This window comes from Megalobrama amblycephala, linkage group LG1, assembly GCF_018812025.1.
Source record: "Megalobrama amblycephala isolate DHTTF-2021 linkage group LG1, ASM1881202v1, whole genome shotgun sequence".
NCBI lineage: Eukaryota > Metazoa > Chordata > Actinopteri > Cypriniformes > Xenocyprididae > Megalobrama > Megalobrama amblycephala.
The window spans coordinates 17,269,177-17,297,175 of record NC_063044.1 but is presented as its reverse complement, the minus strand read 5'-3'; the positions used below and the strand labels follow the sequence as shown (position 1 = coordinate 17,297,175).

Genomic DNA, 27,999 nt, shown 5'->3' with positions numbered 1-27,999 from the left:
TTAAATACAGTGCTTTTATTTCTAACATGTGCTCATTCTTGGCTGTATTTAAAGTATTCATGCAAAGTTACATCATTATTGGGACAGGACATGACGGATTATCTTACTTGGCTCCGTGAGCTTGTCTCCATTAGAGACAAGCTGCATAAACTAGCTACATTTCAGGCATTTATGTTTAACACATCTAATTTGTGCATTAATGGCTGTTATGTTAAATTAAGTTTACTAATTACAGCTAATTAAAGATGCGCTGAAATGACGATCCTGTGCGCAATTCTCAAAACACCCACAAGATGGCGGCATTTATCGGTAAACCATATCCGATTATGGTAAAATGCTTAAATATCGGGGAAAATATTGGTAAATCGATATGTCGCTTGAAACACTGTTATCATCCCTTACTTATATGTGGCTACAGGTAACAAGACTTTTTACAAGAACCGCCACAGACTGCATTACCCTCTTTCTGTGATGCAGACAGTAAAGTTTACCCAAGCTCACAATATTCATGTTTAATCTGTAATGCATTAAATGCATTTCTAAATATCAGACAGATAATTATAACTAGTGAAGAAAGACTTTAATAGTTTGGTAAAGTCACACTGACACAGTCTGCTCACAACAACACACAGCGAAATAATGGATTCATGATCACTCACAAATTTTGATTATATATTTAGAATTGTATTTAGAGTAATAACATGAATTTATGACAGACCCAATAGTCTCTCTACCGCTGATACAAATGTCAGTTTTATTCTTTAAAACATACTATTTTTTATAGCAGAAAAACACAGATGTTTATGATAAAGAATGAGTTATTTGATTTATGACAGCACAAGATTCTTCAGTCTTCAGATTCCCAACATGTTTTCAGTCACATGACCTCCCAACAGGATGTTCCCGTCGCGCACACACTGAGACAGGCCCTCCGCTGAAACACACACAAACATCTCCAAACTCAATCGACAGTGTACAAGAACATGTACAGCACTGAATGTTTGTAAAGTACTGCTGTTTTCTGTCAACGTCAAGCATTGAAAGGTAAATTAATGAATGTTGTCTCAACGTTTCTGAGAGCGGATCCATGACGCTGCCTTCATGGCCACAAACTGCCACTCAACCTGGTCACCTGATCTACATGCATATAACCAGATCAGAGCCAGAACGGTGGCCCACATTGACCCGTCCACCTGGAACACACAACTACGTTACACACACTGAACCAATCATGACGTACCTGAGGATATGACATCATATATGCCCCACCTGTGCTGGTCTGTGTTTGGTCACCTCACTCTCTGTCTTCCCAAACACGGCAGCAAGTGAGGCGTTCAGTTCCCAGCATCCCGAGGCCTTCTGAAGAGAGACCAGCTGGAGTAAAGGGTCCGTCTGGGGCTCAGGTTCTGCTGCAATACATACAGAGTTTAGGCAGAAATAAAGAAATTCAGGCAGCTTCTAAGGAACCCCCAAGCTTGATCTGCTGAATTTCAAACAATGCTGTAACTTCTCTCTTTCCCTTGGTAAACTGTATGCATGTATGTGTGTCAGTGTTAGAGTAGTTTAAGTGTTTAGTCTAGTTAATAAAGTCTTTTTCATGACACACGTAAAGTTGTCTGTGTTTCACGCTCATATACCGGAGTCCCTATTCATGCAGATCCTGACTACAGGCTCTGAGTAGTACTGTACAATAAGATTGTTTTTTTCCCATAACCTGGAAATTAACATTTCTTAGAATTAATAAACAATTAACACTGTGTGTTCACTTGACAACAGGTTCATTGATTGTAATATTGATTTTATTATATTAATTTTATTAACTGATCCAAATATTTATAATTAACTAGATAAAAAAGTTTGTCGAGACAAACTTTAAGTTGGCTTGAAAAAGCAGTCCAGAAAGTTTGAAGCAGTTTTAAAAGTTTTCAGTTTGAAAATTTCAGTTTTAGTTTAGTAATTTTGATAGAGAACTAGGGTGCTCTGTGTGGTTGCTAAGGTTTTGCTATGCGGTTGCTAGGGTACTCGGGGTGGTTGCTAGGGTATTGCTATGCGGTTGCTAAGATGTTGCTATGTGGTTGCTAGGGTATTGCTATGCGGTTGCTAGGGTGTTGCTATGCGGTTGCTAAGGTACTCAGGGTGGTTGCTAGGGTGTTGCTATGCGGTTGCTAAGGTACTCGGGGTGGTCGCTAGGGTGTTGCTATGCGGTTGCTAAGGTACTCAGGGTGGTTGCTAGGGTGTTGCTATGCGGTTGCTAAGGTACTCGGGGTGGTCGCTAGGGTGTTGCTATGCGGTTGCTAGGGTATTCGGGGTGGTTGCTAGGGTACTCGGGGTGGTTGATGGGGTGTTGCTAGATTTAGTTTGATAGATAGATAGATAGATGGATAGATGAGTTTATGAGTTTGAATGGATTAGAAACAGTACATAGAATGGCACTTGAGTCTAATTGAGTTTTTGAGTCTAATGGGCTTCCGTAGTTTAAATTTGAATTTTGACAGTTGGAGTTTGAACAGTCTTGGATCATTTGAACATTCCGTCAATGAAAGTCAATGGGATTTTTCCGAGCTTTAACAGTCTTTTTTAGGAAAACCGTAAGTCCGATCAGTTAGAAAAGATATAGCACACTAAGTCAGAACAGTCTTAAGGTCTGACCCGAGTTTGGAGTATGTAGAGTTAAAGCTCTAGGAGGAGTTAGAGTTGGAAATTTTAGTCTCAGAAGAAAATAGCATAACAGTAAGTTGGCTTTTTCAAGCCAACTTAATTATAACTAGTTAAATAAATAAATAAAAAATCTAACTCTATACACATCTTTATCCAGAGAGTTTTCTCAATAAAATGCTTCATTTGATGAAAACCAAATAACTGATGGGAAGGTAACCCAAACTTTACTTGCAAGTGTTGAGCTTATAAGTGTTTCGTTATTTCCCGATTCGTAAAGTCTTTGTCTTGCATAAAACAAAGCAGATTCTGCTCTCTTGAGTTAACAGCTGGTCAAGTGCCAATCTAGTGGCTATCAGCTCTGAATGTAACATTTTACTAGGAGTTATTTTAAATTTCCTCTAATTTAGACTGCAAATACAACTGTCTCTCTAAAGCTGCATGTTGGCATTTCAGACAATGCAAAATTTCATGACTTTTCAAAAGTGAAGCATTCATTAGTGGCACTAAACCCAACATTACCCCATGAATTATCCCTATGTGCACGGGATTAGTATTATCTGGGAACCTCTAGTCATTTGTAATAACATGTCTGTGATTTGTAAAGTATAGATAAAACGGTATTGGTATTTATCGATGGTATGTCTTAATCGATAATGATAGAAAAAATGTTCTATATAACTCTCGATATAATTTCACTTAAATGCATTAAAATGTAAACAGACATGAAGTTCGGTTGCATGAACAACTCTCAAGCTCGCTCCGTCCCAAACAGACGCGCTTCGAGTGACACGCAAACAAGTTGCTGTGGAGTTCAGTTGCACAATCACCGAGATGGTCCTCACTGCAGAACAAAAGATCTAGATCCCACTCCTCCCACTTTACATACCCATCTCCACCCCCTGGTTCTAGATCCAACTCCTCCCACTTTGCATACCCATCTCCACCCCCTGGTTCTAGATCCAACTCCTCCCACTTTACATACCCATCTCCGCCCCCTGGTTCTAGATCCAACTCCTCCCACTTTACATACCCATCTCCACCCCCTGGTTCTAGATCCAACTCCTCCCACTTTACATACCCATCTCCACCCCCTGGTTCTAGATCCAACTCCTCCCACTTTACATACCCATCTCCGCCCCCTGGTTCTAGATCCAACTCCTCCCACTTTACATACCCATCTCCACCCCCTGGTTCTAGATCCAACTCCTCCCACTTTACATACCCATCTCCACCCCCTGGTTTTAGATCCAACTCCTCCCACTTTACATATACTTTAACCTACCCATCCCCACCCCTGGTTTTAGATCCAACTCCCCCCCTTTACATACCCATCTCCACCCCCTGGTTTTAGATCCAACTCCTCCCACTTTACATATACCTTAACCTACCTGACTCCGCCCCCTAGATATCAAGTGTTCTGTAGTGAGGGGCTACTGTTAAAAAGTACATGTCAGCTTGTCAGTGTGGCAGTTTCATGGTTTCCTTCCGTCTTACAGTTGATCTACTTCAAAGTTCATCTTGAGAGCAGTTGTCATGTCAGTATAAACAACTGCAATGTTTTCAACCACACAGTATCTTTATTTCTGTTGCAAATATTCAAAAGATCACAGACGTACTGAGATAAAAGTTTATAGTTCAGATATACATTTATCGATTACGTTGTTTCACCACCAGGTGGCGACAAGTGACTTAAAAAATGTATTTGAATCTTCATTCAGCAGTTTCTTTCAAATACATTTTTTTAAAGATTATTTCAAATATATTTAATATTTAATACAATTTTTCTTCTTTTTTTTTGTCAGAACTGCTAGTAAATTGCATGTTATTTCATTTAGTTGTCATTCCGAATTGTGATCTCAGTTTAAAACAAACAAAAAAGTTTCTCTATTTATCCAGAAGTGTGCAGCTTTAAGTTTCTTTAACACTTATTTAATTTTCATATAAAATATAATAAATATTTGTTTACATTTTATTTGACTTTGTTTTAAAATGATTTGTTGTGTGCCTTAATTAGAAATGCATTGGTTAAATTCAAACATTTCTTTTTCTACTGAAATTTTTTCCAATAATTATCGAGACAGATCAATATGAAACATTATATTGTGATCATTTTTTTAGTTGTTTTCTGAATCTGAACTGGATGTGTTGATTTACCCAGATGTGACACAGAATCACATGCAACCATCATTCTGCAGTCTGGAGACATGCCAAAACCAACCAAAGAGTGACATTCAGAAAATGACGATTAGATTCATATAAAAAATAAAAAGAGGCTAAGCGAAGTATATCTTGTTTCACACAATATAGAGAATTAAATGCCATTTGAGGAGCTGTCTTTGCAAAACAATCATTCAAATAGTGACACTGAGATATGAAGAAAAAGAAAATTAGATGTAAAAACATATTCAAAAAAGACCAATACAAGTTGAGTGAAGTACCTATTGGCGGTGTCCAAATACTACGCCCACCAAAACGAGACATCTTGGGAGCCGCACCTCGTCAGAATACAGAGAGAAACTGATATGAGTGTATATGCTAAAACAATCATTCAAATAGTGATATTCAGATATGGAGAAAAAGACAATTAGATGTAAAAAACATATTCAAAAAAGACCAATACAAGTTGAGTGAAGTACCTATTGGCGGTGTCCGAATACTACGCACATCAGAACGAGGCATCTTGGGAGCCGCAACTCGTCAGAATACAGAGAGAAACTGATAAGAGCTTGTGTGCTAAAACAATCATTCCAACAGTTAAATTTAGATATGGAGAAAAAGAAAGTTGAGTGAAGTGTTTGTGGGTTGTCTGCTGTATTACTTTTACGCAATGCACAATGATCCATCTGAGCGTCCATTGCTGAGAATAGAGAGAAAAGCACATGTATAAGAATAACAGACACTAAAAACACATGAAACAAAATCAAAACCCACTCGCTCCAAAAACTGTAAAGTTGGTTGTGTGACCCTTAATTTTTTTGTTATTGTTTTTGAGTGATTACCTTTATGTATTGGTATTGAAAAAACACCTGGCTGTCTTTGTGTCACAGCACATCTTATTATATGAGCATTTACAGAAAATTCAAAGGCCCTCATCAGTGCTTAATTGGTAAGTGAATAATTGCCAGATCAAAAATGGCAATTAAAAGGCGCTGTGACCAACGGTGACCATGCAATTGAAGTTTTCCTGGAACATGCAGAGCATCATTCACAAGTTTATGTGTGGCCCGGACTACTTTCCACACAAAACTTGGTATTTATCAATATGGACGTAAGTGGTGGCAAAGATTAAATCTCACGTCAAGTCTCAGCTGGTGTACTCAAGTTTTTGAGTAAGCGTGAACAGCATTTAATGTCTGGTGGAGAATTGTTATGAGAGAATTTTGTTTATTTGATTATTTTTCTGACCGAAGAAAACCAAAGCTCATTAATCGGAGACTAACCATTAAGAATACAATCTCAAATTAAAATAAATTACAATAGATTAGTTTCTGTGACACATTTTTTTCAGGGCTTTATTTAGATTTATGCGCAAATAACAGCATAAACTCATCACGCACCAGCAGCGCTTCTGTGAACCGAGAATAAACAGAAACCAAGTAGCCTATAAGGGATAAAATAAATAGGACTACACAAAATATATTGCACTTAATTAACAGATTAACAAAATGAAAAAAAAAAGTGCATCAAGTAGTATTGTTACGGACTCAGAGAACACAGGAGATAACGATGAATCTGGGTTTCTACAGGTTTCATCAAATCTAATTTAATGCTTTTTAATGCCTTTTTAATGCCATTTTTTATTTTCAATGCCATAATATATATGCTGCTAAATGTCAATAGATGATGACATACGGTCATTAGAAAATTCATCATGTCATTGTTGCATTTGCATTCTGCCAAGTGTCAGCCCTTTACATTTGTTTGCTTCCCTGCTGCTACCCTTTTGCTCACGTAATATATTTTATCACAGCCAAACTCCCAATAAAATCGTTTCATCTATATATTTTTTCTGTTTTGGTTGTCAGACAATATGAAATGGTGACTGAAACACGGCCCATTAAGATTACATACAGGGCTCGACATTAAGCCTCATCATGTGGACAAGAGTAAATCACTTGTCACTTGTACGAGTAAAACAGTAGCTTGTCCGGAAAAAAGTTTGTTTTTTTTTGTGGTAGAAATATAAATTTGTTCTGAATCAATATCCTTTCAGAATATTGCAGCTTTGACATATGTAAATCATATATTTTTGATTGATTACAACTGCATTAAATAATGTCATGGGATAGTTTTAAATACTTTTTGAAAATACAAATATGAAATGTTGGAGGGGAAATTACATTTTAAAAACTAAACCACCAGTAGGTGGCGTCAAGTAACCGTCTTATTGAATGGGTCATTGATTCATTCATTCAAATGGCTGATTCATTCAAGAATGAGGCAATTGTTTATGAATAGGTCATTGAATCTTTGACCCAACTGATTTGTTCAAAACGCTGAATCATTCAGTAATGAAAACAAGGCTGAGTGTTGCGCACTGGTTCTGCTGTGATCTTTGTTTGAAACTATTTTTGCTGCTAAAATAGTTCAAAAACATTAAATGTTCCTTCTAAAATGTAAGTGGCTTAATTTTAACTACTTGTTAATTTAGCTGTTGAAATCAGTGTCACGTTTTTAATCGTGAGCCTATTTAGGAAAACAGCATTTTTGGTTTTGTGGTTTTGCTTACCAGTATAAAGTTATAAAAACTCCACATTTTGAATTTTCACCACAGTATGTTTAACTAAGTTTCTTTTTGTATGTGCTTCGCTCATGTTTCCATTTCTCCTCGAGATGGTGCACGAGCCTCAACAGCGCAACCTTGATATCGTCAGTCCATAATATAGCCTATTATTATCCACTATTGATCGCCACTTACACTAAATGTGATAAAATCAGTCACACTCGCGTTTTGGTGATTCTCAAGTTGTTGTTTTTTTGTTGTTGTTTGTTTGTTTTTTGGTATTGACGTTTTAATCAGGTCCTTGTCTGGTCGGGAAAGTAATGTTCAAGCCCTGGCATGTTAATCGAGACTTTGTCTGACAAAATCACCATACACATAAGATAGACATTTGCTGTGATTTTGCACCGGCCAGAAGCAATTACCAAACTGGTTCTGTGTGCGTATCACACCAATGTACATATTTTGTGACAGCAAATCAAAGTTATTAATTATTTAGGCTTTATTCAAAATAAACTGGTAGTATTCTTTTTCTTCAAAACTATCTAAAAAACTTAATGCCAGTAGAAATGAAATTTAATGCTTTTCAATGCCATTTAAGGCCTTAATTTTCGCAAAATCCATCCACTTTTTAATGCCCCGCGGATACCCTGTGAATGGTGTTTATTGACAATCAGAAGGTTTAAACAGGAATGCAGGTAAGTAAACAGGATATTTAGATGTGTTGGATGATGATGAGTTACTGAAAGCAGTCTTTGTCTTACTGGTGATGATATTGTAGATGGATGGAAGCACACACACTCAACACAGTTCTCACACGAACACAAGGAGTAGACACTGGAGAATGGAGACGGGCAAGTACCAGGAGATGTAGGAGAGGATCGTAGGAAAAGACCATTACGTGCAAACGAGACAGGACACTGGAGTGAGGTGAGGTGTGTGCTTACATGCTGCTTGTGTGATGAGGTGATGACGATCAGGTACAGGTGATTGCTGAGTGTGAGCAGGTGAGCTGAAGGAGGGATGATGGGAAATGGGGTTATGATGGGAAATGGAGTTCAGGGAAGGTGAGACAGACGCTGACCGTGATAGTACTCCCCCTCCCGGTAGGTACGTCCTTGTGCCTAGATAGAACAACCAGGGAGGGGGGGCGCCCTGGAGACCGTGGCCAGGGTGGAACTGGATCGGAATCAGATCGGAATCGCGGGCTGGAGCTATATCTGGACTCTGGTCAGGGGCTGGAGCCATCACTGGACTCTTGTCGGGGACTGGAGCATCACTAAACTCTGGTCGGGGGCTGGAGCATCACTAAACTCTGGTCGGGGACTGGAGCCATCACTGGACTCTGGTCGGGGGCTGGAGCATCACTAAACTCTGGTCGGGGACTGGAACCATCTCTGGACTCTGGTCGGGGGCTGGAGCTATGTCTGGACTCTGGTCGGGGGCTGGAGCCATCACTGGACACTGGTCGGGGGCTGGAGCCATCACTGGACTCTGGTCGGGGGCTGGAGCCATCAAAATCAAATCAAATCACTGGACTCTGGTCGGGGACTGGAGCCATCACTGGACTCTGGTCGGGGGCTGGAGCCATCTCTGGACTCTGGTCAGGAGCTGGAGCTATGTCTGGACTCTGGTCGGGGACTGGAGCCATCACTGGACTCTGGTCGGGGGCTGGAGCCATCTCTGGACTCTGGTCGGGGGCTGGAGCCATCAAAATCAAATCAAATCAAATCACTGGACTCTGGTCGGGGACTGGAGCCATCACTGGACTCTGGTCAGGGGCTGGAGCCATCTCTGGACTCTGGTCAGGAGCTGGAGCTATGTCTGGACTCTGGTCGGGACTGGAGCCATCACTGGACTCTGGTCGGGGGCTGGAGCCATCTCTGGACTCTGGTCGGGGGCTGGAGCCATCTCTGGACTCTGGTCGGGGGCTGGAGCCATCTCTGGACTCTGGTCGGGGGCTGGAGCCATCTCTGGACTCTGGTCGGGGGCTGGAGCCATCTCTGGACTCTGGTCGGGGGCTGGAGCCATCTCTGGACTCTGGTCGGGGGCTGGAGCCATCTCTGGACTCTGGTCGGGGGCTGGAGCTATGTCTGGACTCTGGTCGGGGGCTGGAGCCATCTCTGGACTCTGGTCGGGGGCTGGAGCCATCTCTGGACTCTGGTCGGGGCTGGAGCCATCACTGGACTCTGGTCAGGGGCTGGAGCCATCTCTGGACTCTGGTCGGGGGCTGGAGCCATCACTGGACTCTGGTCAGGGGCTGGAGCCATCTCTGGACTCTGGTCGGGGGCTGGAGCCATCTCTGGACTCTGGTCGGGGGCTGGAGCCATCTCTGGACTCTGGTCGGGGGCTGGAGCCATCTCTGGACTCTGGTCGGGGGCTGGAGCCATCTCTGGACTCTGGTCGGGGGCTGGAGCCATCTCTGGACTCTGGTCGGGGGCTGGAGCCATCACTGGACTCTGGTCGGGGGCTGGAGCCATCTCTGGACTCTGGTCGGGGGCTGGAGCCATCTCTGGACTCTGGTCGGGGGCTGGAGCTATGTCTGGACTCTGGTCGGGGGCTGGAGCCATCTCTGGACTCTGGTCGGGGGCTGGAGCCATCTCTGGACTCTGGTCGGGGGCTGGAGCCATCACTGGACTCTGGTCAGGGGCTGGAGCCATCTCTGGACTCTGGTCGGGGGCTGGAGCCATCACTGGACTCTGGTCGGGGCTGGAGCCATCTCTGGACTCTGGTCGGGGGCTGGAGCCATCACTGGACTCTGGTCAGGGGCTGGAGCCATCTCTGGACTCTGGTCGGGGGCTGGAGCTATGTCTGGACTCTGGTCAGGGGCTGGAGCCATCTCTGGACTCTGGTCGGGGGCTGGAGCTATGTCTGGACTCTGGTCGGGGGCTGGAGCCATCTCTGGACTCTGGTCGGGGGCTGGAGCTATGTCTGGACTCTGGTCGGGGGCTGGAGCCATCTCTGGACTCTGGTCGGGGGCTGGAGCCATCTCTGGACTCTGGTCGGGGGCTGGAGCCATCACTGGACTCTGGTCAGGGGCTGGAGCCATCTCTGGACTCTGGTCGGGGCTGGAGCCATCACTGGACTCTGGTCGGGGGCTGGAGCCATCTCTGGACTCTGGTCGGGGGCTGGAGCCATCACTGGACTCTGGTCAGGGGCTGGAGCCATCTCTGGACTCTGGTCGGGGCTGGAGCTATGTCTGGACTCTGGTCAGGGGCTGGAGCCATCTCTGGACTCTGGTCGGGGGCTGGAGCTATGTCTGGACTCTGGTCGGGGGCTGGAGCCATCACTGGACTCTGGTCGGGGGCTGGAGCCATCTCTGAAAGCCAACACTGGAGCGGATTCAGGGGCTGGAGAAGACTTTGGAGAAGACCAATAGGCTTAAACCATCTTAGCTGAGGATACAGGAGTGGCAGCCATCTTGTAACGGGAGTTCTGAATGGTGGACATCCTAAGATGAGGATCTTGTGCGGTTGGAAAGCTCTCCAAACATATGTTGATCGCCTCTCTCCAGTCCAGCCCATCTTGACTGGGGAGTAATCCTGTACAATGCCTTGATGGTCGAGTCATCCAAGGAACTGTCTTGAACAAGACAACAGAATTCTCCGGTGAAGGTAAATAGATCATTGCTGGATTGTGCCACTGCCGCGATTTGTCCCAAGAACTCCCACAAATCCATTGCAATGCAGCTCATCTTCCTTTTTAGTTGGTCCAGTCTTCTGTTACGGACAGATACTCAGAGAACACAGTAGATAACGATGAATGGTGTTTATTGACAGACAACAGATTAAACTGTCAACAGGAGGATGAAAATCAGGTTCAAAATGGCCTTAAAGGTCCCGTTTTTCGTGGTTTTTTGAAGCTTTGATTGTGTTTATATTGTGCAATATAACGTGTTCATGTTTCGCGTGTAAAAAAACACAGTATTTTTCACATAATTTACTTATCTGTATACCGCTGTTTCCACTGTCATAAAAACGGGCTGATGACTTCCTTGTTCTATGAAGTCCCTCCTTCAGAAATACGTAACGAGTTCTGATTGTGCCAGCGGTTCCTGTGTTGTGATTCGACAGCTCTGTGCGCATCTTGCCCGGAAAGGTCACGCCTCTTACCATAACGTGGAGATGCATGCGCTCAGTGTTATTGTAAACATGTCTTTAATTTTACCCTATCAATTTGAGCCGGAATCAGACCCGGTGATGAAAATAACAGCGTTTCGACGACATGGCGACAAACACACTCTACAAACGCAACTCTTGTGTATTCCTGTGGGCGGAGGTTAGTCAAAAAACTGTTTTAGTGACGGCATTAAAGAAGGAAGTAGAGGGATGTAGTCCAAACTGGCCGTTCGATGTAGGCGACTTCTGTTAAATAAAATATCTCGCTTGGCATTGAACTTTGAGCTTTAAAATTTTACAGATTTTATTTATACTCTAACAACAACATTACACACTAACTAAAGTTTGAAACATGGGATCACGAAGAACGGGACCTTTAATAATCTACGCAAGCAAAGAATACAAAAGGAAGACAAGCAAACACAACACTAGCATTAACGATGGTGACCAGACAAAGAGTGACTGTGAGGGTTCAACTTTAAGCAAACACAAACGAGATAATAAACACAGCCGAAACACAGAACTCATAATGACAGTAACCAAGGAGACAAACGAGTGGCGGGAAACTGAACAAAGGAACACGTGACTGAAAAAAACAAACTGTAAGTCCATGAAAATGAAACTAACTGAACAGAACCGAACAATACAGTTTCAGTTTCACTTTAAATAAATACATTTTGGCTGAATTTTTGTATGTCATTTATAACGATTGCCACTATAGACTAATTTGTGTTTTATTTTATTCATGGCTACTTATTTAAATTTTTTTTGTTCTATCCTAAATACTGTTAAATTTAAAGAATTTGTTGTGGAGTGAGGAGAGATTAGACTAGGTGTTTATAATGTTTGTAAATGTTATCGTTTTATTTACCTGTATTTAATATTAACATAAATTATTGTAAATGTTTGCAATTACGAGGTTAACGGGTGTTTTTGGAGTAAGATCATTTTTTCTCTGTTGAGATAAATAAGGCCCAATATTTGAGTTCAGGATGGTCATTGCTGTTTGGGACCAAACCTGATCACTCAAGTAGAGGTTGACCAATTAATTGGCCGGCCGATATATCGGGCCGATTTTTGGCATTTTTTAATCGCCATCGGCCGATTGTGCTGCAAATTAGGCAGATTAATCGGCATAAAGGACCAGTTATACTTCATTTTCCGCGTTCCGCTGCATCTCGTGCACAGTCGAGTATGCGAGCCTTTCAAAATATACTCCTTTGGCAAAAAAAAAACATTTCACTCATTTCATTTAAATAAAAGATGCTTGATTTGGTTTGTATTTGCTTATTTGCGCTCGCTTGCGCTCTCTTGCCGGCATAGCAGACAATACAGTACTTTTTTTCCTCTAACATTAAGTATTGCGTTTAGAATTCGAATATAATTCGAATTTTGCTAATATTTCAGAAAGAATTTCGAATTTAGCTTTTCAGCCATTTTGACAGCCCTAGTGGATACTGAACTTCAGAATCACAGATTCTACGTCTTGAAAGTATGACCAATATAAGAATTTTCACTGGAAAATATCATCTGAACAAGTAACATGTCTGCCACTTTTGTGTCGTAGGTCGTCATTGTAAATGAGAACTGGTTCTCAATTGACTCACCTGGTTAAATAAAGGTTAATAATAATAATAATAATAATATTGTTCTGACCAACTGAGGAAAAAAGCATTAGGCCTACAATAAATTGCGCTGCCAATGATGATTAAATCTAACGATCGCTTAGCTCTGATCACACCAAACCGTGCAAATTATTATTACTGTTATATTGTTCTCAAATTGTTAATGTTAACAACATCAGCATTGAGTGACTGTGTATTTACTGTGTATTAGTGTTACCTGTAGATTTTAATTTCTGTATCCACTCTGCAGTGCGAAGTCTTTTGCTTTTTGACTACGAGTGAATCTCCAGTTGTCACTGATGATTGTCATTTGGATCTCTCTGGATTACAATCCGCCATCAAAATGATAAGTTTAATTATTTGAAATGCTGTGGAAAAGGTTATAAATGATCCGCTACCAGCAGCATCCTCACGTGATAAAACCAACTAGCCTGAATGGGACTCCTTCTTCCTTTCTGTTTACGGACGTGACGTAATGACGCACAGACGAACTGCTGCATGCTCAAATTTCCCGCGGAAATCCACTATGTCACTCTTATTATAAAATATTATTACAAGCTTACAGTTGTGAATCGAGCTAAGATAAGGAGATAGTTTTGAACACTGGCTGGTTATGTACTTGTTCAAAAGTTGATTTTGGATCATTTTTAACCAAAAAACGTTACAGACTGCAGCTTTAAATATAGTGCACATACAGAACATTTCAGGCATCTGTTAATATTTCTATGTGTGCAATTTCTTTTAAATACCCCTGACTTAGGACCAGAAAGGACCAGGTCTCTGGACCAGAAAGAAAGCTGAAGTTTTCACAGGTATACAGCAAGTCCTCAATGAGATTCTGCTGCTCACAGAAATAGAGCTGCTAGAAATCTGGGTAAAAGCTTTATTCATGTGCTTGGAGAAATATACAGATGTAATAAAAGCATAACGAATAATAAACATTAAAAATATACTACAGATTTTACATCTGTAAAAATCCTATATGCTCCCCCACCAGGGACATTCAACCCCAAAATGAGGGGTTTTTCATTTTATTTTTATTGAACAAACAAAATGTTGTGTGCTGTGACACAAAGACAGCCACTGTGGTTAAACCAGGGGAAAAAAACAAATAAAATGTAGTTTTGCATTACCAATAAATAGAGGTCATCGCTCAAAAAAATAAGAAAATTAAAAATCCCCTGGACCACTTGAGTTTGACTGACCCACATAAGAGGTTAAAGGATTAGTACACTTTTAAAATGAAAATTTGAATACGGAAGGTGGTCTGGTGGATACTAGGTATTTTTAACTTGTTAAATATTGGATTATTTATTTTTTACACAAACCCATCGCTTCGCTTCAGAAGGCCTTTATTAACCCCCAGAGCCATGTGGAGCACAGGTTTATGATGGATGGATGTGGATGGAGACACTTGTCAGGATATTTATTAATATATCTCCGATTGTGTTCATCAGAAAGAAGAAAGTCATATACACCTTTAGGGTGAGTAAAGCTTGGGCTAATTTTCATTTGAAAGTGAACTAATCCCTTAAAAAGAAAGAAGAGTGTGTATTATTTCTTACCGCGCATTCTCATACCGCCACCACCACCGCGACTGCCACCGCCACTGAGAAAGCCGCCACCGCCACTGCGACTGCCACCGCCACCGCCACTGCGACTGCGACTGCGACTGCCACCGCCCCCTACAGACATTTGGGCCATTATACCTAATAAAAGAATTTAATATCACATTTTGATGATGTGAGCACACTAATATTAAACTATCATGTGATAGGAAACTGATTATGAAATCTGACTTCTAAAGAGTCCTGATCCCGGAGACACATCTGCAAGTTTCTAGCAAAGCTACTTTAAGGCAAGCCTCCATGAAAAAAAGCGTAATAATTTCTAATGGATGTCAATGGAGGAGAGGCTTTACTTCGCTGAATAAACTGCTTTTGTGGGAAATGGTATGATTCAGTTCTCATTCATTTCTATGGTATATGCAAACAGTGATTGACTATTGCACAACTGAATGAAATTCAATAATATCAAGGCTGTAATGTGATTGGTTATTAAGGCACACATGATCCCCGGGATCTGGACTGTCCTGCTCTAAACACACACACAGACACTGTGAACTCACTCCGTACTGGCACTCTCCTCTGCAGCAGCGGCCCTGTGATGGTCCGTTTGCCATCTTTATTGACGCAGATGAAAGCTGTATGAACGCTGCTCACTCCTGCCTGAACACTGAGCTCCACGATCCTGCTCCGGACGGCCTCCGCTTCTGCTCTCCCAGCCCGCATTTCCAGCTCCAGAGAACGGATCACAGACCGGGCCGCCAGCTGGTGAATCATCCGTCTGCAACAAACACACACCTGTCAAATATACAGCCTGGAGGCTAGTGAACGTGATGTCATATTGTGGCACTAACTAACATACTATGGTCATTAAATGGCTTTAATGAGGTAAATGTAACATTACGTGACATTTTACTCGAGCTGTTTTATTGTCCTCTTTCCATGGGTGAAACACTTAATAAGCCTTTATCTGACCGAGATCTGCTGTGCTCTAAATCACTCACAAATCTTATGATAATTTGATAATCTCCATTCAGTTTCACACAATACGAGTTGTTTTCATGCCTTTTGCACAACATTGCACCATTTCATGCTTTTCATCTTCAGAAAGATCTTTCTTCCTCCCCATATTGCATGAGAACTGTGACTTGCTTAATAATGTGGAACAAGCTCTAAGTAGGGTTTTCCATGGATCTGGCAAATTATTTTGTTATCTAGAGAAGTTATCTAAAAAGACATGGATAAATAAACAAACAAACATTTCCTTAGAAAAACTAAAATCTGAATGTTTATTCTACTGAAATCTTACTGATATGTCACTTGCACAATAATTTGGAACGTGGTGTATTAAAGTTTAATGTTTTGATAGCAAAATGTTGTGTGTGTAAGTGTGTGCAATACCCTGTGTCTTCGATTGGTTTAAGAGCAAACTGGAGCTGGTTAGTCACTGGTTGATCTTTCAGCTTGTATTTCAAAGTTACTGCTCCTTCTGCCGTTCCTGAACTCTATGACGAGGGAGAGAAACAGAAAGTAGCATGAGCATTTGATGATTTTACACAGCTCTTCAACTACTTTTTTACAAGGGCCAGTGTCGTGTCACATCTGGGTTAGGACAAGCTATCAGGCAGCGCAGCAATTTTTCTTAATCACATATTTTACCCTTGTTAAAGAAGCCCTTGGTTTAAACTGTGGCTCTGGTCTCCAAAAGCCTTTTAAAGTAGTCCATTAAAAAGCTTTGACCTGTCCTTTCAGCTGAGCGTAGATGAGCGCCCTCTGACCCTGGAACAGTGTATTGATGGGTGGGACAGCATGTCCACCGTAACGCCCTCAGGAACAGACCAATCCACAGAGATACTATCCACGGCCGGTTGAACAGCAAACCTGAGCGACTGCATCACCTGACAGAGAAGGACAAGAAGAAAGAGTGGTAAATAAAAACCCTGAAAATCTTCTGATTCTGTCGACAGCAGATCTTACTTTGGGCTGCATGCGGTCAGTGCCTGTGATGAACTGAGCGTGACCAGAACCTTCTCTGGCCATTCCTGTGATGAGAGCCGTACTCGCACCCTCACCGATCCCGAAGGAGAAACACCTGAAGACACATGACCAACTGGCATGAACTACTAAACCTTGAGATAAGCGCAGTGATATCAGTAAATGAGGACAACTGAGACGTGTACGCCCACCTGTGAGAGTTAACGTGACTTTTCACCAGGTCCAGCACTTCTTTAGTGTTCCCAACCTCTCCATCAGTGAAGATGAACAGCTGAGAGAGAATCAGTGTCAGGCTCAGAAAAACACCTCAGCGATGTTATGAAGAAATAGTGGTGAATAATTAGTAAGTTTGGCTGTACCTGTCGGGGGTGATCAGGGTAACAGGGCTGACTGTAGATGTGGTTCAGAGGCTGAAGGATCTCAGTGCCGCCCATGTCTGCCATCATGTTCCTTACTCTATTTAGAGCCTCTTCCATCGTGTCCTCACTGTACACAACACTCTGACTGCAACGACACACACCACAGACTCTCACAAAACCAGCGCTAAAATACATGAGATCATTCCTGAAGAACAACTGAACATCTGATTACTGACGGGAAGAAGGACTCAAAGCGAGAGCCGAATCCGTAGATGTTGAAGTAGCATCCCATAGGAAGACTCTTCAGAAGCAGCAGCAACGTGTCCTAGAGAGACAGTGAGTACAGTAGAGAGACGTGTACAGTGAGTACAGTAGAGATGCATGTGCAGTGAGTACAGTAGAGACATGTACAGTGAGTACAGTAGACACATGTACAGTGAGTACAGTAGAGATGCATGTGCAGTGAGTACAGTAGAGACATGTGCAGTGAGTACAGTAGAGACGCATGTACAGTGAGTACAGTAGAGACGCATGTACAGTGAGTACAGTAGAGATGCATGTGCAGTGAGTACAGTAGAGACATGTACAGTGAGTAAAGTAGAGAGACATGTACAGTGAGTACAGTAGAGATGTTCAGTGAGTACAGTAGAGATATGTACAGTGAGTACAGTAGAGAGACATGTACAGTGAGTACAGTAGAGATGTTCAGTGAGTACAGCAGAGATATGTACAGTGAGTACAGTAGAGACATGAACAGTGAGTACAGTAGAGAGACATGTACAGTGAGTACAGTAGAGATGTTCAGTGAGTACAGCAGAGATATGTACAGTGAGTACAGTAGAGACATGAACAGTGAGTACAGTAGAGACGCATGTACAGTGAGTATATTAGAGACGCATGTGCAGTGAGTACAGTAGAGACGCATGTACAGTGAGTACAGTAGAGACGCATGTACAGTGAGTACAGTAGAGACGCATGTACAGTGAGTACAGTAGAGATGCCCGTACAGCAAGTACAGTAGAGATGCACGTACAGCGAGTACAGTAGAGATGCACGTATAGTGAGTACAGTAGAGACGTGCAGTGAGGTGAGTACAGTAGAGAGACATGTACAGTGAGTACAGTAGAGACGCATGTGCAGTGAGTACAGTAGAGACGCATGTACAGTAAGTACAGTAGAGACGCATGTACAGTGAGTACAGTAGAGACGTGCAGTGAGTACAGTAGAGACGTGCAGTGAGGTGAGTACAGTAGAGAGACATGTACAGTGAGTGCAGTAGAGAGACATGTACAGTGAGTAGAGTAGAGACATGTGCAGTGAGTACAGTAGACATGTGCAGTGAGTACAGTAGACGCATATACAGTGAGTACAGTAGAGAGACATGTACAGTGAGTACAGTAGAGAGACATGTACAGTGAGTACAGTAGAGATGTTCAGTGAGTACAGTAGAGATATGTACAGTGAGTACAGTAGAGACGCATGTGCAGTGAGTATATTAGAGATGCATGTGCAGTGAGTACAGTAGAGACGCATGTACAGTGAGTACAGTAGAGACGCATGTACAGTGAGTACAGTAGAGACGCATGTACAGTGAGTACAGTAGAGATATGTACAGTGAGTACAGTAGAGAGAGATGTACAGTGAGTACAGTAGAGACGCATGTGCAATGAGTACAGTAGAGACTTGTACAGTGAGTACATTAGAGACGTATGTGCAGTGAGTACAGTAGAGACGCATGTACAGTGAGTACAGTAGAGACGCATGTACAGTGAGTACAGTAGAGACGCATGTACAGTGAGTACAGTAGAGACGCATGTACAGTGAGTACAGTAGAGATGCAGGTACAGTCAGTACAGTAGAGAGACATGTGCAGTGAGTACAGTAGAGATGCACGTACAGTGAGTACAGTAGAGACATGTGCAGTGAGGTGAGTACAGTAGAGAGACATGTACAGTGAGTGCAGTAGAGAGACATGTACAGTGAGTAGAGTAGAGACATGTGCAGTGAGTACAGTAGAGACATGTGCAGTGAGGTGAGTACAGTAGAGAGACTTGTACAGTGAGTACAGTAGAGAGACTTGTACAGTGAGTGCAGTAGAGAGATATGTACAGTGAGTACAGTAGACATGTGCAGTGAGTACAGTAGAGATGCACATACAGTGAGTACAGTAGAGGTGCATGTGTAGTGAGTACAGTAGAGATGCATATACAGTGAGTACAGTAGAGAGACGTGTGTACTGAGTACATTGACTCAATACATCTCAATAAATGTCAAATCTGAAATCCTAAATCTTACTCTTGCACTCTGGATGCGCATCTGTGCATCTTTCCCATGATGCATCATGCAGGCCATACTGCCGGATCTGTCAACCACAAAAATGAACTCGCCTCGAGATGCCAATGATGACATCATGTCCGCAGGGAACTCTGGGTACAAACTGATCATGAGCACCGGGTCGCCCATCAGAGACCCTGAAACAGAGACGGGGCAACATTTTGAGCAAAAAGCTGAGGAAAATCACAACTACATTCATATCAAATTCAGAATGATGATCAAAACACAGATGGAGTAGATCGAGTCCATCAACACCCCCAAAGCTTCACAGTCCTACAGCTTCATTCAGTAACATTAGGCAGTTTTGATTTATATGCTGTTTAATGTTGTTGGTCGCATTATTTTAAATATGCATATGATTATGTGTGCTATCTCACTGACAATGAATAGATACATTGTAAATAATAGGAAACCCCATTTTTGGCCATGTTTACACACATATCGTGTAAAGTCAAACTGTATATCAAATATCTTTCAAACCATAGTTGAGAATTTTTGTACAAAACAAAAAAGTTTCCTGGAGCTGTCGAAGTCCTGAAAACCCAGATTTACATTTCAACGCCTATTAAATGCAGGCGCTAGTATACAGTACAAACTAAATGCAAAATATAAACATTTACTAAACATCTTTATCCAACATTATTCTCATATCTGTTGTAGAGAGAATGTAAAAATGTAATATATAACATTGTTTTGGTTATAGAGTTTTGTTTTCATTTTCTTATTAACTGAGTCTTGGTTTTTTCTTCCACCATTTGTTTCTTTTACTCTACAAAAATCTAATGATGAAAAAAATGAAATGAAAAAAAAATTGGGTCTCAGGAGGTAAAAGTATATTTACAGCATACTAAATTCATGTACAAACAGAAACCTCTACCTGGCTGAGCCGCGGCCGCTCCGGCCTCTACAACAGCAGTGGGCTGATGGGTATTCTCGTAGTACAGAAGCAGCTCAACGTCCTTATCGAACTGGTGACCAGCACTCAGATTCACCTGCACAAACCAATACAGGCTTTTGGAAATTGATGGTATTGCATAAAAACTGTACACACTCTCTCTCTCTCACACACACACACACACACACACATTCACACACTCACAGTACCGTGGCATGGGTGTGTTGTGCGTCAAGAAACACCAGAGGATCCAGAGAGCAGCTGGACTCCAGTCTGGAGATGCGGTCTGAAGATCTCACTTCGACACTCAGAGACAGTGTGTACGGAATAACACTTGCTGAGGAAACTTCTGGAACACCAGCCGCTGAAGCTGAGAGAATCACATGGACAAACAGATAACCTTGTATCAATATAGAGCCAAACTGCCTAACCAGAACTGACCCGTGCATCCGGTTGGTTTAGGACACAGCCAATGCAACTGCTGAACAGTAAAGCACTGCAATGTTTTCATTGACAATAATCATAAATGTTTCTTGAACAGCAGATCAGCATATTAGAATGATTTCTGAAGGATCATGTGACACTGAAGACTGGAGTAATGATGCTGGAAATTCAGCTTTGATCACAGGAATAAATTACACTTTACTATATGTGAACCCGCAAGTGAAACCCCAGCTAAAGTCGCATAATCTAATTATAAGATTAAGAGCGTCAAAGTAGTCATAAAAATGACAAAAACAGGTAAATATTAATTTATAACAAGAGAAATGCTGAAATGATTTATTTTATTGACAATACGTTCTATTTATTTTGCACAAAAAAATATTAGACATTGGCTTTCTAAACATCGTTTAATTTTGGCACAGAAAGACCTGCTGATTATTGTATCACTTGTTTCAGAAAAATCTTTTCTAAAACAGACCTTAATATCAATCCACATGAGAGACAATCAGGTCAGTGAAAATTGCGTCCTAAGCCAGTTTCCAATTTCTGTGTGGAATTGTGAATTGTGTTCATTAGTGTGTGTTTGCTGAAGTCATGCGATCTGCACCTGCAGGTGTGTATCTGGGGTTGAGTACGGCCGGCAGACAGAAGCGCAGGGCGTGGTCGGCCTGAACGCTGAGCTCCATCACATAGACAATGGAGATGACGGCATTCTGACCCGGAGACAAACACCCGACACTCAGTTTGAACACATCCGAACTCTCATCGCTCTCTTCCAGCAGAAACGCCTGCTGACCTGAACTCACAGCGTCATCATACTGATCCCGCGCCTGCAAAAGACAAACACTTCCATAACCACAAACACTATTTACTTCAATTCCAATTGCATTGCAATAAAAAACTGAAAAAATTCAGCACACAAAATCTCCATAATATGCCAAAAAATGTAATAGTGGACTTACACATGGGTTACATTTGGACCTCGCAGGCTCTTCGTTAGACAATTAAAAGTTGTAAAAGATAGTAAAAGATACTAAAAGTGAATGTCAAATTTGTATCATGCAAAATTAATAATAATAAAAAAACAAAGAAAAAACCTAAAGAAACAGACAAATATCAAAGTCTTTATTTAATCCCCTAGGTGCTATAATCTAATGTATAAATCCAAAAGGACTCATGTTTCAAAAGTAAATTATTAATGTCACTTCCACACCGCAGATATCTGACTAATTCTACTCTTACGTATTCTACTCTTACGTACGTAAGGTTGAGACCGAATGTCTGAAAGTAGCAAAGTGTTGAGCTACCGGACAGCGCAACGATGTTCAGAAATGCAGGTTCTACCATTTACACAGCTACATTTACTCAAATTGTTAAGCTGATAATTTAATTTGTAAGGAAAAATCTGCATTAACTAGGACAGTATTTCTGGGATGTTTCTGGAAAATGGTTCTTTAAAAAAACACAATAGGGTCATTCCGTGTCAAATCAACCAGAGGACCCCAGCTCAAATTTTTGATTTTGTTAATATTTTCTCTGTAGAAAGACTAACATAAAGTGTGATGAAAGCCAAAATATTAAATGTCACAGATGTATGTTTACCAAGAAATCCACTATTTTGTAGAGGGGGGTCAAAATGACCATGTTCACCTGAGATTTGGAGCCAGTTTAGAGGGACTTTAAAAAATTACTTTAAAAGATGGCAGCATGAATATTTTATTTTTACACAGAGATTGGTAGGTCTATTAGTAAAATCTATTGATTTTCACAATCTTTATTACATTATATGCCAACAGTGACAGTTCAAAAATGGAAAAAAAGCACTTCTTGTGTTTTTTTCCTCAAGTTTGCATGCCTGTAACTTAAGAAGTATTAAAGATATCTTAATATCCTTTTAGATTCTGGTCCTTAAATTTTCCTTTTGGTATCTTCATTTTAAAGGCCCTCGATGGTTCAATCCCAGAGATATGGAGATCTTAACCCTCTGGAGTCTGAGGCTGATTTGGGGCCCTGGAGAAGTTTTGACATGCCTTGACATTTGTGCTTTTTTCATTTGTTCATAAACATATTAATGGAAAAAGTGTCATTACACTGTATTCAGCACAAACTAGGCTACAATAATATGTGAGGAACATGTATGTACATGTTTGTTTGTTTTTTGAAGGTGTAGCATATGCACACGTATCAGGATAATCAATAAACTTTGGAGTTTTCAGAACGCTTTTAACCTGATGAACTGTGTTTATAAATCACTAAATCGGCTCCGACCGACTGTGACTTACGGCAGGTTTGTGGACCCGTGAGGGTAAACAGCTTCCTCACTTTGGTGACTTTAAAAGGAGCACCCCCCCCAGAGACTGACCAGATCCACATTCCAACACCCCACACACAGGCACACACAAAAACACACACACCGACACATACAGAAACACACAATCATACATTTTTGACTGTATATATAAACTACAACTATGCTGAAATATATCCATTGTGTATTTTAGGGCCTATGTATGTTTCCTAGTGTTTAAATTAGTGTATTTGTGCTAGTGTGCATTTTAATGATAGAATTTTGTCTGTAAACCATAACTTCTTTTATATGCATTTCTGATGTATCGAGTTTGATCTCGTTTTAAAGCTCCGGACTCGAGCTATTCACTGAGGTATGTCACATAGCTGACAAATGCATTTTTCTATGTGTTTAATGATATTGTGAAGAAAGCACTCCATCTCGAAATCCGATCTGATAGTCATTAAGTATGCAAATTCATCTAGGAGACCAAACAAAGAAAGAGCTTGCCCGACAACTTTGCATCAATGTCATTGGCCATTCCACCTCAAGGAGGTGTGTCGGCCTATCTGTCATAAAAAGGAACACCAGGATTCTCCTGTGCGTGCTCCCGACGGCCCTGAATCATTCATGTGGGGGTTCTCCCGATTGTCTCACTCGTCTCTCCCGGTACGCCTCCGGTGACCACGCGCTGCCATCGCGCTCAGCTTCGGGACCGCCATCTTCCAGCGAAACTCACTCTCAAGTCCTGCAGTTCAAACCTTCCCGCGGAACGGAAGAAACCAACGAACTGCACCAGCGCTAAACTGAAATTCGACACGCACAACCAATGCAAGTATACTGCCGTTTCTCAATCTTAGATGATGAAACTGATTTCCGCGCTGGCCTCAAGGACTGTTGTAACAGCCTTCTCTCTTTCCTTCTCTACTTCCACTCTTGTACATATGTGTGTATATTCTTGTATATATATTTAGACGTATAACCTCTGTATTCGTAGTTTGCATATATTAAAACGTTATTCACGGTCGATTGTTCTGTTTGTTCTTTCAACTGAAGACCAAGTCACTTTAACGTTTCGATCCTATATCCTTGCTCTATGTTTGGATGCTAGAATAGGAGGTCTTTCCTCGTGGCCAGAGGAAAGAAAAATCTTCCTTTTTATAACATTCTGAGGAGCTACAGTTTGCTGGACAAACTAACAGTTTCTCTAAATAATTAGTAATCCAGAACTAAGCATATATGTAATTGATTATAATTCGTTGTAATTAATGCACAATATATGTTTAATTCCCCCGTTGGGTCGATATATGAATCATAATTTATTCATAAGGCTTTATGAATTATTATATTCATATTCCACCCATAAATTGATTAATAACTGTAGTAAATCGCTACAAAGGAAAACAAAAAACTTAAGTCACTGAAATAAAGCCAAAAAATATATATTAAATCTTTGTTCACAAGACTTCTGGGTATTGGAGGTTGTAGACTAGAGTTTTTGCTTCAAAATTATGCTGCCTACTTGTTCATATAAAACAATGAATCATCATGAATAATCCTGTAATTCACACCTGAGAAGACAAAAGATTTGCATAATGACTTGCATATTAATGAGGCCTTTCAGTCAGGTAGGCTGTGAAAAAACCCTCTGTGATCATGTCTGAAGCTCATCATGGTGTACGTCAAACATACAGAAAAAACAGCAATACTGTGAAATATTATTACAATTTAAAATAATGGTATTCTATTATGTACTTTAAAATATAATGTATTTCTGTGATGCAAAGTGTCTGAACAATTATGTTACCTCTATGGCATTTCATATAGGCTTTTAGCTTAAAAGCATGCACATTTGGAGAAATATTGATGGATTCTCATGTTTATGTCAATTTTCTATACAGAGGAGTAATATTTATTCAATATTTATTGTCATCACTATGAGCGCTGGATACTGTGTTTTCAATTCATACTTGCAGCCGGAGGCGCTCTGTACACCTTTAGTCCACAAATTAATCTAAAGAAGAACAACCATGTGGCTCTCCAGAAACTAACAGGCTTCCAGATATCGCTTTAACATCCAGATAAACACTTTTTTTAAGACAATAAATACACGATTGAGATGATGAATGCATGTATTTATTGCCTCTGAATTTGCGTCTGAATAGCGCTGGCTCCGTGGGCGTGGCCGCATTAGCGGATAATAAGCTGAATCACAGACTTTTGACATGGCTCTCTTTTCATACAGATTACATAAACACAAAATGTTTGTTTTCGATTTGACTTGCACGATTTAAAACCTGATATCTCACTAAAACTCTGATATTCACTAAGTTACAGTTCATTTTCTGAGAACTATCAGATTGGACTAGTTTTCATTATTTTGCAAAAAGCACAACATTTTGTTGTTACTCTGAGTGTACACAAATAAAAGAAGATATTCCACAGATTAAAATGGTGTATAACTCTTAATTGTATGTGCAACATTGACGGAGTATTTTGAGTCTCTTTCACACTGGTAAGAAAAAAACCGCGGTGGTATCGCCGGCGATACCTCAGACCTTAAGTGTTAAAGGGTTAGTTCACCCAAAAATGAAAATGTAATTTATTACTCACCCTCATGTCATTCCAAACCCGTAAGACCTCCATTCATCTTCGGAACACAGTTTAAGATATTTTAGATTTAGTCCGAGAGCTTTCAGTCCCTCCATTGAAAATGTATGTACGGTATACTGTCCATGTCCAGAAAGGTAATAAAAATGTCTTACGTCAGCAGCGTCACTGTCTGGAGCAGAAGGCGGCAGTAATGCACCAATAAGCTGGATGATTCACAATGATTCATAACGCTCTGAAGCTTCCTGAAGCAGTGTTTTGAAATCGGCCATCACTAAATAAGTTTTTTTGGCGCACCAAAAATATTCTTGTGGCTTTATAATATTAATATTGAACCACTGTACTCACATGAACTGATTTAAATATGTTTTTAGTACATTAATGGATCTTGAGAGAGGAAATGTCACTGCTCAGGCCTCACGGAGCCATCGGATTTCATCAAAAATATCTTAATTTGTGTTCTGAAGATGAACGAAGGTCTTGCGGGTGTGGAACGGCATGAGGGTGAGTAATTAATGACATTATTTTCATTTTTGGGTGAACTAACCCTTTAAGATATTGATGACTGTTAAAACGAGTCATCACAGCCAGTGAAAAGGGTCTATAAACAACAATAATTATAGTAAACATCTTATCACACTATAACTTTATTTATTTAGTTAAAAGAACAAGTAGCTACACAGACCAGAGGTGGGCCGGATCTGAGCCCACACTATGTTGCTGTCAGGGAAAGGACAAGCCATTTTATTTTTTGATTTATTTATTTTTTCATGCACTGTAAATAATTATATCAATAATTCATTTTTAAAAGAAAGCTGAAATTGCTTAAATAACTTTAATAAGTGATATGAGATTCAGTTTTAACATAATTTAAGTTGAAATTACTTGTACAGCCATATACTTCATTTAAAACAGCAAGACTCACGCTCTCTTTGTCCTGCAGCTCCGCCACAATCTCCTGCTCTCCGATCTTGGCACTGAAGTGGCAGACGGCGGCATCGGCGGGCAGCGGGAAGACGAACACGGCCTCCAGGGGGCGCTCCTCCTCATTGACATACTGCAGACTGGAGCTGACGGAGACCACGTGATCCTTAACCTGCAGCTCCACTGAGATGCTCTTCAGAGGAACTGAGAGAAACACACAGATTCATTTCAACACACCGATATCATAAGATCTGCACTAACACAGAGTCATCAGAAGATCTGCACCTACTGCTGTAATTTAACCACAATAAACCACAGTTAAAGCTGTACTGATCAGGAGGAAGAGGAGAGTTTATACCTGGCTGGTTTTTCTCAGACACGAGACCACAGCATTTCACCATCCTGACACTCTGTGACAACAAATCAGATTTACTGCACATTATATTTCATGTAAAGTGTGTCTTTTTCAACATAACCCCGATTTTATGTAGGTGTGTAACAGTCATATACAGTAAACACACATGCTTAGAAGAATAATAGCAAGGCATTACGATTGTTAAAGGTGCTAATGGGAATTAAAATCTAATTCATAAGAAACTGAACGCGTGAAACTGAAGTGAAAGTAAACAGGAAACAATTCTTACTGCTTTTTCAGTGATCGAGTAAATAAGATGCAAATTACTTTCTGATCTTGTCAAAATGTTGAAGAAAGAATCTGATGACTGAATTAGCGCAGCAGTTTTGAGTCAAATCTCTCTCTGTGTGTGTGTGTGTGTGTGTGTTACAATATATTCAGTTCCTGGAAGGTTTGCTTTCACTTTGTGGGCGTGTCCTTAACGCGCAAAAGAGTGGAAGTGAAAATATTAGTGCACGCTCCTCAAATCGCAACTGTTTAATGGATTAGTTCGAAAAGGTAATAAAAGTTTAAATGCATAAACTGCAAATGTTCATATGTTCAAAACAACGCGTTGTAAATCGTCTGAGCTGTTTTGCCTGATTACAGGCGTTCAGATAAATGTTAAGAACGCAGCAATAATTTTAAATATTTAAAAATAATTGACAAGAAACCAAATAAAGATCACCATTGTCATATAGTTAAAAAGTACTCCTTTTTTTTTTACTTTTGATAATTATGTGATATTTCACAGGTGTTGTTTAATGTAAAGCACCCCTGAAGTGATTGTGAAGAGCTACTGGTTGTTCAGCTTTTTCTGTTAGAGCAGGGTTAGTTCACCCAAAAATTAAAATAATGCCATTTATTACTCACCCTCATGTCGTTCCACACCCGACCTTCGTTAATCTTGTGTGCGATGCGTCAAAAGATAACAGAACCCGTTATAATCAGTGATATTTTCTACACTGGATGCGGCGCTGAAGAAGCTTCCAGAATCTACACGAGTTCAATGCTGGATTTGCACAAAGGCTTTTACTGAAAGATGGAGCAGTTCCCACTTTAAAAGCAGAA

The 27,999-nt window shown here is 40.8% G+C and overlaps 1 pseudogene; it reads right to left on the bottom strand.

Annotated features, from left to right (window-relative positions):
- On the bottom strand, nucleotides 1–27,952 carry LOC125264603 (annotated as a pseudogene).
- Nucleotides 27,953–27,999: the final 47 nt, after the last annotated feature.